The following is a 12,850-nucleotide window of genomic DNA, read 5'->3' on the forward strand; positions in this document are numbered from 1 at the left end:
TCGAGTGGGAAAGTAGCCAAGAAGGATTTGGCAGTTCTCGAGTTCTCAAGTTGGGCAGAACGGGTATCGTTAAAACTCATACTACATTATAGGAAATAAGTGTAAAATTGGATAAGCGATATCCCCCGGTTTTGAGGAACGTTTTTACTTGAGCAGGCCTGGAGACAGGTGTACGGTTTTCTCTTGAGAGGTTTAGCACCCGGCGCTTAAGGTAATTTTAGGCTTAAGAAGGGGGGCTAAAAAGGGGGGAGGTTAGAAGGGGGGCTGGTTAAGTTAGAGGTTGGCGGTTGTAAATTGTAAAAAGGAGAGAAATTAGAGTAACTAATTGGTCGACATTGTTGATTTAGTTACATTAGTCATTTACACGCGTTGGTCATAGGAAACGGATATCCAAAATTGGAATTAGGTTAAGGTAGGTACCCTGGTCGGATCGGTAGGGGGAAACGGACATAGACAGTTTTTGTGATACCCCATAAGATCGCTAGCAGGGGGGAAGGAAACGCGTGGCAATTAGGTACCAGACATTTTTTTTTCGACGAAAGGTAGACATTGGTCACCTTTGAAATTTAGGTGGGCTCATTTTTCAGTTTTTATTACTTTTTCTGGCTTGGATTTTTTGTTGCATTTTGGGGAGGATTTGTGTTTAGTTTTTATACGAACAGGTGATCACAAGATACCTGCGCACAGGTTTTGGTCTCAAGTTGCTTGGAACATTGAAATAGAGGTAACTAAAAAGAAATAAGAAAAAAAGAGGGGTCAGCATTTGGCTTTTAAGAAAGGGTTTTTGGGAAAATTTTACTAGAGCTTGAGTGGTGGTACAAGGCACAGTGAATCAAGAAGTCCCCATAACGAAAAAGAGAGAAGTCCCACCGCTCAGACACTTGTCAAACAGCCTTGGGACAGTGCCAAAGAAGTCCAGGGACAGTGTTGGACCAGAACAGTCTTGATACAGTCTTGGGACAGTGGTCTTGGGACAGTGGTCTTGGGACAGTGGTCTTGGGACAGGGTCTTGGGACAGTGGTCTTGGGACAGTGGTCTTGGGACAGGGTCTTGGGACAGTGGTCTTGGGACAGGGTCTTGGGACAGGGTCTTGGGACAGTGGTCTTGGGACAGGGTCTTGGGACAGTGGTCTTGGGACAGTGGTCTTGGGACAGTGGTCTTGGGACAGTGGTCTTGGGACAAGGGTCTTGGGACAGTGGTCTTGGGACAAGGGTCTTGGGACAGGGGTCTTGGGACAAGGGTCTTGCGACAGTGGTCTTGGGACAGTAGTCTTGGGACACTAGCCTTGGGACACTAGCCTTGGGACAGTAGTCTTGGGACACTAGCCTTGGGACACTAGCCTTGGGACAGTAGTCTTGGGACACTAGCCTTGGGACACTAGCCTTGGGACAGTGGTCTTGGGACACTAGCCTTGGGACAGTAGTCTTGGGACACTAGCCTTGGGACGGTAGTCTTGGGACACTAGCCTTGGGACACTAGCCTTGGGACACTGGCCTTGGGACAGTAGTCTTGGGACACTAGCCTTGGGACAGTAGTCTTGGGACACTAGCCTTGGGTCAGGGGTCTTGGGACACTGACGGAGTACTGGGACATTACCGAACAATCTTGGGACAGTAAAAGGAAGCCTGGGACGGTACGAAGAAGAGTAGGGACGGTAACTGGAAGTCTTAGGACAGTATAAAAATTGAAGTAAAATTACAACAAGTTGTTTTAAGACAGAATTAAGACAGAACAAGACTAATTGGAACCCGGTACGGTTGGGACCACGAATAAAGAAAGTTACTCGAAGATTTTAGAGAACTGGAACAAGGTTTTTATCACGTTGTATATTTTCTTTTAAGAATTTGTTTCCACAAAATTTTTTTTATTCTTAGAATAGAATTGTGTATATAATAATATTGTAAATAAGGGAAATTGTAAATAGGAATAATGAAACGGAGTAGGGTACCGGTGCTTGAAAAAAGGTCAAGTGGATCAAACACGAAATATAACTCGTCGCTGCGTGGAACAACATCAAGGGGCCCAGGCAAAACAAGAAATAACTTTTCAGTTAGCATGGTCAGCACGAGGAGTGGCACCGAGAGCAAGACGCGAGAAGATGCGAGGGAAAAAGAGGTGGAGCCTACAATCGAAATCGACCTAGAGACACCAGACCAGAGCGTAGATGAACTGGAGAAAAAGACGACGGAGTCAACTCCAATGCCCAATGCAGAAGAACCAAACCCGAAACCCATAGAGTTCTCACCAATAGACGATGTGGAAGATGCAATAGGCAACACCGAAGAAACGGTGAAAGAAGACTCTCAAGTAAAAAAGACATCTTTTACAGAAAGGTTGGCGATGATGGTCGGAATAAAATCGAAAGAGAACGTGACTGAAGAACCAAAAGCTGAAAGAGCACGAACATTTGGGACAGTGAGCACAAAGACGACAGAAGCCAATCCGAGAGAGGAACAAACTAAAGCAGAAGCAACGGCCGAAGAAAGACCAACGGCTGACCATGAAGAGGCTACTCTTGAGCTAGGTGACTTGATGGCAAAACTGAATCAGATCGACAAAAAGCTGAAGCACAGCGAAGAGGACAGAGAAGTGATAAGAAAAGAATTATGATATAACAAACACGAGTATCTGGATAGTTATTTTAACCTGGCTAAGGCAACAGACGAGAGACTCAAGGAGATGACAGATAAGGTAGAAGCCACCAATAAAGAACGAGAAGGGAACATCAAAAAAGATTGGCAACAGTTGAAAAACCGATATGATGATGTCAACAGCCAAATAGGTAGCCTGGAAAAGAGGCTGGACACAATGAGCAAGAATCAGGCCGAAAGTTCAGGTGCAATACAGACGAAACTGGATGCAATCTTGAGAAATTCTACCTCACAAGAAAGACCGGCAGCGGATCGCACGCAAGGCACCAGAGTTGACTTTGTGGAACCACAAAGGGGCAAACGGCAATCGACACCGTTGCCCTTAACCCGGGATACGGTGAGCATAGCACCAACGGCTGATAAAACAATCATGAAAAGTGGGAATTCAAACACAACGAGTGGTCCGGGGGACTCAACAGCTAGCAGCAACGCAGGTCCGGATGCCATGACGTGGGCAAGCACTTGGGAGATGATGAACAGGACTCTAGAGGCCTTCGCCACGAGGAACACTAACTCGAGCGATAGGAGAGACGGAAAATCAAGGAAAACTTTCAAGAAGCCAAAAGAATTCAAAGACGACTCAGATGGATGCATTGACACGTGGGTGGAAGTGATGAGATTACATCTAGAACAAGATAACTTAAATGATGAAAGGCAAGCATGCACAGCCATACTCAGTAACCTGGAAGGCACGGCATTGAAATGCGTGGTTGCAAAGAAAGAAGAAGAACGCGATACCGCGGACAAGATCTTCGAGATATTGCTGAATCGATTCGGGTCAGGCATGAAGGGTCACCAAGCGATGATGCGATTTGAAAAGAGAAGGCAAAGGGACGACGAGTCAATAGATCGGTTCCTAGATGATCTCGAGAGCTTGAGAAGAAGGAGTGACCCAGAGGAGTCGACAAACAGAAGAAACTTTAGCATTGCCTCGAAGTTCATTGATGGGGTAAAAAGTGACGACTTAAGGACAATGTTAGCAACATACTACACATTGTCGAAAGACAGCGCACCAACCCCAGAAGAAATGAGACAGAAATCAAGGGAATACATGCTGATGAAACCCAAGAAATACTCATATACAGAAAACAGGAACACGCAAGGGGGAAGTCAACCCCAGAGGTCGTCATGGTACAAGCCTAGAGATGACATGGACAAGCGCAGATCATGCGCGAACTGCGGGTCGGCGGATCACCACGTGGCTGACTGCACAACATACAAACAAGGCATGAAGAGTCTAGGATATGCACCAGATGAGGAGGACATGAGCCAGATGGAGGAACACGAGTACTATAGTGGCTTAATCATCAAGATAGGCGCAAGATGCTTCTTCTGTAACCAGGAGGGGCACTTCAGAATGGTTGTCCCCCCTTGTTCTGGGAAGCGGTCAAGGACCAGAGTCACCCCAAACGAGGCAACGCAGGAAATACGACGAAAACAGTGAAAGCTGTAACACATGTTAATGGTGCGATAGAGTCCGCGGCTGGGAACTCGCTAGAGATAAACTATGAGAAAGCGGCGACGGAAGCAATTGCCAAAGTAAAACAGGATCTGGCTGCGAAAGAAATAGAGCAACGACTAAAGCTGGAGATCGAAAGACAGAATTTCAACGAAGCATTAACCGGATCGAACCAAACACCAGAGGCTGTACCGGGCTCAACAAAGACGGGGAATTGTAACACTGTAAAAATGGTGACGGGAAAGCCATTCGGCATATCGAAAATTGGGGCTAGAATAATGTCGATAATCACAGTGGGCGGCCACGAGGTAACCAGAAACTTGAGCGAACCGAGCGACCAGACGATAATGCACATTGACGTGTACGCAGATTACTTGAGCTGTTTAAGCCCACAAACGACTTCTAGAGCCTTGAGAGCACTACTCATGAGAGGGGGCAGCAAGTCGGTACGTGTTGATAGCAGATATACTGAAGCTTATGGTCCACACGAGGTGATGCTAAATATAGATGGGATTAACATCTATACCAAGACGATGATAACATGTGACGAAGACCTAATTGGACAAATCTACGTAGGGAAAGAAGAATTGAAAGTGAGATCGATTGGACACTGCGCCATGCTTGAAGAAGATGCAATGCACATCGGGACGGAGGCAGATGTGACAGGGCACGTGCTGGATATAAGTGGCAAAAAGACTCAGTTGCGTGGGTTGCTTGACACGGGAGCAGTCTTGAGCGTCATACCAATCGAAACTTGGGAGAGGATGGGCTTTGACAAAGGTGACTTGATAGACTCGAGAATACGGCTGTCGGCTGCAAACAAAGGGGCCCTTCGGGTGCTGGGCAGGACGCCGATAATAGCCCTCAATTTGGTGGAACGTAACCTGTGGATGAGCTTTATCGTGGTAGAAAACCTAGATGAATCTGACCAATTCATTTTGGGCAGAGACTTCATCAGGAATTTCGACGTAACGATTGATCTAAATAACGCAATGTTCAGGATACGGAACCCGGATAGGAGGTACGCAATCAAACCGGTAAATTTAATAATGGCAAATGAAAACAAAGCACCGGTATTCTTGAGTAGGAGGGTGAGGCTAAAAGCTAATGAAGCGGCAATCGTAAGTTTGAGGATGAAAAATTACAATGAACTAAGTGACAACAAGCAAGTGTGCAAAGTTCCGAATCCTAATAGTCAAAGTGCTGCTGTTTTAGGAAGATCATTTTCGATAACGAAGAGCGGCCTCTGCGTCAGTGTCTTGTTGAATACCCTTGATATACCGATCACGATACAGAGAGGGAGGAAACTGGGATATGCTTTACCGGTTAAAACTCGATATGAAACAATTGAGAACTCAAAACAAAATGAAGTTGTTGATTGTCCCAATCACAGGGACAAAATTTGTATCTTGAGACGATTGCAGAAAATAAAAGATTCTTCAGGTCTTATTAAATCACTTAAGTCAGAAACGGATGATGGTCTTTCGAGCTGTTCGAACTTTCCAGAGCGACCCACACTAGATGAAATGCAAAATGAAAAACCGGTCCTGCCGGAGATTGAACATTTGAGGGGCAAACTGAAAGATGAACAGCTCGAAGCGATCAAGGACGTACTAGAGCGGAACGAGGAAGTTTTTTCGAGGCATAAGGCGGATATCGGGTGTTGTAATTTCGTTGAGCATGAAATAGAACTTGAGGAAAACGCGGTAACACACAGGGAGGGGGCGAGGCGCATGACCGCACACAAATCGGACGCGTGTAGAAAAGAGATCGAGACGTTACTAGAGTATGACATGATAGAACCATCCAAGTCACCGTGGGCGTGTGGAGTAGTGATGGCCAAAAAGAAAGGCGACCAGTTGAGGGTTTGTTGTGACTTTCGATACCTGAACTCCGTCACGGTGAAGGATGCCTATCCCATACCTAGGATTGATGAGAGCCTCTCGAAGTTAGGTGATGCAAAATTTTTTACGACTCTTGATTTAGGCTCGGCCTTTTGGCAAGTACCACTAAGGAAGCAGGATAGGGACAAGACAGGGTTTGCCTGCGAGTTGGGTCTGTTTCAATGGAAACGGATGCCGTTTGGACTTTGCAATGCCACAGCCACGTTTCAGCGGTTGATGGCACACGCGCTGATAGGCGTAACGAAGAAGTATGGCAACCTGGTAATGTGCTACGTGGATGACGTGGTAATAGCGACGCCAACACTGGAAGACCACATTGAGAGACTAGACGAAGTGTTTGCATGCATGAAGAGGTCGGGGCTAAAGTGTAAACCATCAAAGTGCGAGATACTCAAGGACTCAATAAAATACTTGGGCAGGATGGTAGACAAGCACGGCATCAGACCTGATACGGACGCCGTGTAAGCAGTCCTGACCTAGAAATCACCGAAGACAGAGCACCAGTTGATGAGCTTCCTGGGTTTCGCTAACTATTATAGAGAGTTCATCAAAGGCTATGCAACAATTCCCGATGCAACAATTAATGAGACACAAGGGCAAGAAGTTCACGTGGAACAACGCAGCAGAAGAGTCATTCCAGAGGATAAAGAAAGAGCTATGTGAGGCACCAGTATTGGGTATGCCGACTGAGAAAGGGATGTACGTGCTGGACACGGATGCGTCGGTAGTCGCGATTTCTGGGATTCTCCACCAAGAACAAGAATGGAATGGGAAGACAGTCTTGAGACCAATAGCGTACGGGAGCAAAGTCCTGAGTGACACGGAAATGAAGTACGGAGCACCGAAAGCTGAGATGTTCGCGGTGGTTACCTTTGTCGAGAAATACAGGGCATACCTGGGCAGTGAGCCATTCAAGTTGCGAGTCGACAACAGAGCACTGAGCTGGCTGAAAACGTACTCAATGGACCAAAGTTACATTGGGAGGTGGATAGTTCGCCTGGACGGATACAACATGATAATTGAGCATAGAACGCGAGATAAACATCAGAATGCCGACAGCTTGAGTAAGAAGACGGAGTTCTATGAGAAACAAGAGCAAAGAGAAGCAGACAGACCTGAAATCAAAGATGGCTTCTCATTCATGGACAAGGAAACGTACGACAGTCTTCCAATCACGAGATGGCTGGACAAGTCAGGCAAACCGATAGAAGATCATCCTGAATTGCCTAAAGAGCCTCCAGAGAAGACCATCTTGAGGAAGAGCAAGAGGATTCCGATTGAGATTATACTCAAGTCGAAGATCGTGAAGGAGACGCTCAAGGCAAAAGGCTATGATCTTAACCAGGTGGAAGCAGGAACTGCACAGATAGATGATGACTTAATGAGGTTGCTCGAGAAACTATCAGATGATAAGCCCGTGATCCAGGAGAAGGGTCAAGAGAAACCGCAATTCACTATACTTCGGAGAAAAGAGACAGTGAACGATACTGACTCATCAAGAGGAAGCGTCACTGACAGCAAAGATGTCGTGCGGTCACTAGTTGACAAAATCACCGAAGACATTCTGGAGCAGACCAAGGTTAGGAAAAAGAAAGTGACGTTCAAGGAAGATACTGAACACCTGGGACTAGGTCAAGAGTCCGGGGAGTGTTCCAGGTTCACGGAAGAAGGAACCGGAGAAGGAAAATTGTCCGGGGAGCGTGAAGGATGGGATGAAGACTCGGATGAGAGCAGCGAAAACCAAGACAGTCTGTGCATGATACTGGCGGAAGAGAAGACAAGGCACCACGACAGGGAGTTACAGACGGATCCATCTTCAGGAACATACAACATGGACATACAGGAGATGCGAGGTGGTGAGGAACTTGAGAAAATTGCGGTCGCAAGGAAACCATTCAGGGAACTATCATGCAACTCAAACTTCAGAACGAATCTGGTGCCAGAAGATGATATGAAAATCGTGAAAAGGATGATATGCGTGAAACTGAGTGATGACATCCACAACCCTGGTGAGATAAATGGACAGATCATGGCGCTAAAGGAGCATGTCAAGGCAAGATATAGGCTGTCAGACCTAATAAGAGCCCAGAAGAATGACAAAATGACAAGTAACCTCTCCAAATGGATCCAGTCGGGGGTCAAGGAGAAGGGGGAACTTGAGGAAGACAGCTACAAGATCTTGAGCCAGTTCTACAAAGAAAAGAAAGACTTACTTTATCACACAGCTGATGGAGTGGTAGCGTGCAAGAGGAGAGATGAGGAAAAGATATTACACAAACACAACCTCATCATACTACCACAATTGTACCAGACAGAGGTGCTTTTCAGATCACACGACCAGATGGGTCACCAGGGGATAGACAAAGTACAACAAAGGATACTTCACAGATTTGATTGGCCAGGAATGAGAAAAGCTTGCGAGAGATGGGTGAATGCCTGCCTGGCATGTCTCCAGGTAAAAGACCCAAGGAAGATGAAGTTTCCCCTCAAGTCCGTTGAGAGCTCGGAGTTCAATGAAGTGGTGCAGATAGACCATCAAAAAATCTGCATGACAGAGTCGGGATACAACCAGATACTGGTTATAATAGATCACTTCACAAAGTTGGCGGAAGCGGTTCCGTGCCAGACAGCCTCGGCCGAAGAGACATGTGATCATCTGATAACGCATTGGATATCGCGGTATGGTTGTCCAATGACTTTCCAGTCGGACAACGGCAAAGCTTTTGTGGGGGACTTGACAAAAGAATTGATGAAGAGATCGCACGTGCTCAAGCACACTCGACGACCTATCATCCGCAGACCAATGGGTTGGTAGAGAGACAAAACAGGACACTGGTCAACATGTTAAGGGTGTACTGCTCAAGATACATGACGGACTGGGACAAATACCTGCAGTACTTGTACAGGGATAAATACAGGGACAAATACCTGGAGCCTACAACAGTACACAGCACTCAACTACGGGCATCAGTCCTTTCATGATGTTGACGGGCAGGGAGAGAGCAATGCCTCTGACATTCTTTTACCCGGAATACGAGGGGAAAAGGACGTCGCCTCAGGCATACGTGAAAGAAGCGATCAAAAGACAACAGGAGTTGAACGAGCTATGCAGGAGGAACACGGCGCAAGCGCAAATGAGGCAACGCAGGAAATACGACGAAAAAATATTAAGAGCAAAGCCATATGAAGTGGGCCAATAAGTGTGGGTCTTCCAAAATGTAATACCGCCCAAGGGAACAAAGAAACTACTCAAGAAGTGGAGGGGACCATTCATGATAACGGAGGTTCATCAACAAGGACGGTTCTATCGCTTGAGTACTGGGCGAGCGGCACATTATGAAAATCTGAAGCCTCACGTCCCGTCCCCAGAGGATTGGTGCATACCGAAGGACATGGAGGGTCTTGAGTACCTGGTGGTAGAGCCAGCGTGTGAAGTGAATGAGAAAGGTACTCGAGAGAAAAATGATGGTAATGAGAACTTGAGTTTGGACGACAATGAAAAGATAGGAGTGGGGTCTGATGCAGGATCATTTGTAGAAGAAGACTGGAACGACCCGGAGCAAGACGAGGTGCCGAAGTGGATGGAGCCGGATCGACCAACAGCACCAGTAACCAGGACTGGCAATCGTAAACGCACCGGCATGAGGTACAACAGGTACGGGGATGACTTTTTGATCGATAAGATACAGCCAGACAATTTGGGCGAGGAATTACTGAAGGCAGGCGAACTGGAAGCCGGAGAGGAATGGCAGGTCATTGACGATGGTGGTCATTATCCGCAGGATGATTACTCGACGCCAGAAGTAGAAACGGATCTCGAACAGAGTGAGATAGAGAGGAGGGAGAACACGAACTTGAGGATTCTAGAGTGGATGCGTGATGTCAAAGACGAGAGCCGCGAAGGACAAAGCATTCAGCAAGTCGATGTATCAGCGGCAAATTACATGAAGACAGAGGACCCTCTTTTCGGATGGACGGCAACAGACAGGCCACTGGACATTCCTCAGGACAATTCAGACCCGCCAACATCGACGGGGACGTCGATAAATAATTTTGTCCGGGGAGTGGGGGTAGGACTTACCCACACCGAAAATTTGATGATAAAGAAGCTCAAGGAAGTGAGAGAAACGAGCGAATTGGAACTGGAGGAAGAAGAGCCAGAGCCTACTATAGGTCGGAATTTCAAAACGAAATTCGAAATACCCAATGAATACTCGGAGAACATCATGATAACGGACAGCGACTTCATCCTGTCAAACAGGACCAGCGCGATCTGCATCACGGCGGACATGAGTTTCAAATCAAGATTGGAAGCTGACTTCAAAAGAGAGTACCAGAATGTAGAGTTTCTGTTCAGACAGAGACCAGGACTGGGAGGGATGGCAGCGCTTCCACCGTCAGTGGCACAAGTCCCGGGCAAATATCTGTGCTTCCTAGTAACGAGGGTCAATGACAGGAACACAATTGATCCCGAACACGTGATATTGGCACTAACAAGATTACGAGACTTCATGATTGAAAGAGGGATAACAGAGGTCTCAATGCCGGTGTATGACCCAAACAGGGGCAAACTGAGCCCAAGGGAATTGTACGCTATCCTACATGTCGTCTTTGCAGAAACTGAGATAATGGTGTATCTTCATAAGAAGTACTACTTGAGCATCGCCTGAGTCGGGTACATGGGGGTATCGAGTCGGGTGTGAGGGAGGAGTCTTGAGTTAGGTACTGGGGTGCGGCGCAGGTAAAGGGATCTTAAGATATGATTGGCATGACAATTGAATTTTAAAAAAGAGTTAACGGTGCTAAAACATAAAATGAATCTGCATGCTTTTAAGGAAATTCCAATTGAATTGTTTTAAGTGATATGAGAATGATAAGATTTTAACCATACTGGTGAAAAGGGGGGCCTCTAGGTTAGGAATATGACATGTGAAGTTTTAATATGCTTTCTGTTTTCAGATCAAGTTTGAAAAACAAAGTTGAAAATCCAACTATACTCGAAGCGAGAAACAGAAAGGGAAATCTTGATTGAACTCGCGATAATCCGCACCTACAGCAAGTATTTGCAAGGGAACGTTTCTAGAGAATTCTTGAGTTGTGTAATACTTAAGTCGGTTGGGTAAATCTTGAGCTGGTAAACACATACCTATATACATCCCGAAGTCACGAAGAATGGCAGACCGATTCTGGAAATCCATGCCCGCGGCCCTGAAGAAGCCCACTCTTGATGAGCTGTACAGACGCCTGAGGGACTTGGACTACACCCAAATAGACGAGAGAATGGCGGTGATGCTGAATGCCATCCTCCAGTTGGAGGACCAGGGTGAGTGCAGGGAGTCTGCAACGGAGGCTGTCTTGATGATCGGGTACACCACCGAGGGTATATCAAACCAAGAACAGACCAGACGGTTGTCTTGGAACGTGAATGGAGGAGTAAGGGGCTTTGACTTGGCAAGGAGTCCTGGCCTGAGTAACAACACTGAATATGGCGCATGGGAGTTCCCACTACCGACTAGGCCAACAGCAAGATCTACAAGCCAGGGCTCGAGTAGGGTGCCGTCGATGACGCGAGCGCAACAGACGACCGAGGCATATCCGGATCTGGGTGTTCTAAAGAAAGAGCTCGAGAAGGCGCAGAAGGAAAGGAACAAGGCGAACCTCGATCGGGATCAGGCGAAGCTGGATCGGGAGAAGATTCAGCTGGAGAGAGACCAGGCAGTCAACGAGCGAGATCAGACTCTGAGGTTACTTGAGGTGCTAAAAGTTGAACATCAGCAGGAACTAAGGGTACGGGAGAGCGCCGCAAATCGTGATCAACTGAAGTCGGAGTTGGAGAGAATAGAACAGCGACAACGTGAGCTTGACGCACAGAAGGGAGCCAGGCCAAAGGAGCGAGTGGTGACCAGCTCGAGGCCAGAGTCGCGCATGGAGGTGGATGAAGCTCCCAGGGCAAGAGGACGGTTCAACCTTGACCGCGAGGCCAGAGAACACATGAGTGAAGTGTTGGAAGTTTGGATACCGAATGACGCGACGCCTTCCTTGCGTGGCCTAGAGACACAACCTGTACGTCCACTAATGGATGTGGCGCTGCCGGGATATACCCCAACCTCGACCTCGAGCGACAGTCAGGTGAGTGGCGGCTCATCGCGCCTGAAAGAGCTAGGCGAGAAATTACAACAGAAAAACCGTGAAAGATCGGCAAGACCGGAGCTTCCCCCAACTTGGAGGGAACAGCCGGTCAGGAGCGTCGTGATCTCGAGCTATAATAAAAATACAGAGGGAAGGTACCACAGGCACAATCGACTGGATTGGAGTGCGGAACAGGGAGCCAGGAGGGACTGCTTCCATGATGCAGCCTGGGTGGAGTATCTCGCGCCACCTCGTGTGCCAGAGGGTGCAGTTCACCTAATCATAGGGGACAGCCTGGTGCGGGTGTTGACCCGGATCCAGTCGCATTGGCAGACAGGAATCTTGAGTTTCGCTGGAGCTGCCACGCCACAGATGTTGGCAACCCTGGACATGCTAGGGATGACTAAAGTATACACGGTGACCCTGATGATCGGGACAAACGATGTGTCAAGGGGAGAAGCGAGGAAAATAATGAGGCTGTACGACAAGATGAGCTGCCTTCTTGAGGAGCTGAGGATCCAGATGGACCCCATTCTGCTGACAGTATGTACGGTCCCCTACAACATGATGTTTGATCAGCACGCCTTGGAGATGAACGAGAAGGTGCGGAACCTAAACAAGGTGATCCGAGATATCCATCGCAAGAGTGTGCTCCCTGTCAGACTGTTGGACGTGGCAGAGCGCATGGAGAAAGAGGGATTCCCTGA

The sequence above is a fragment of the Symsagittifera roscoffensis genome, chromosome 6, assembly GCF_963678635.1.
Source record: "Symsagittifera roscoffensis chromosome 6, txSymRosc1.1, whole genome shotgun sequence".
In the NCBI taxonomy this organism is placed as follows: domain Eukaryota; kingdom Metazoa; phylum Xenacoelomorpha; order Acoela; family Convolutidae; genus Symsagittifera; species Symsagittifera roscoffensis.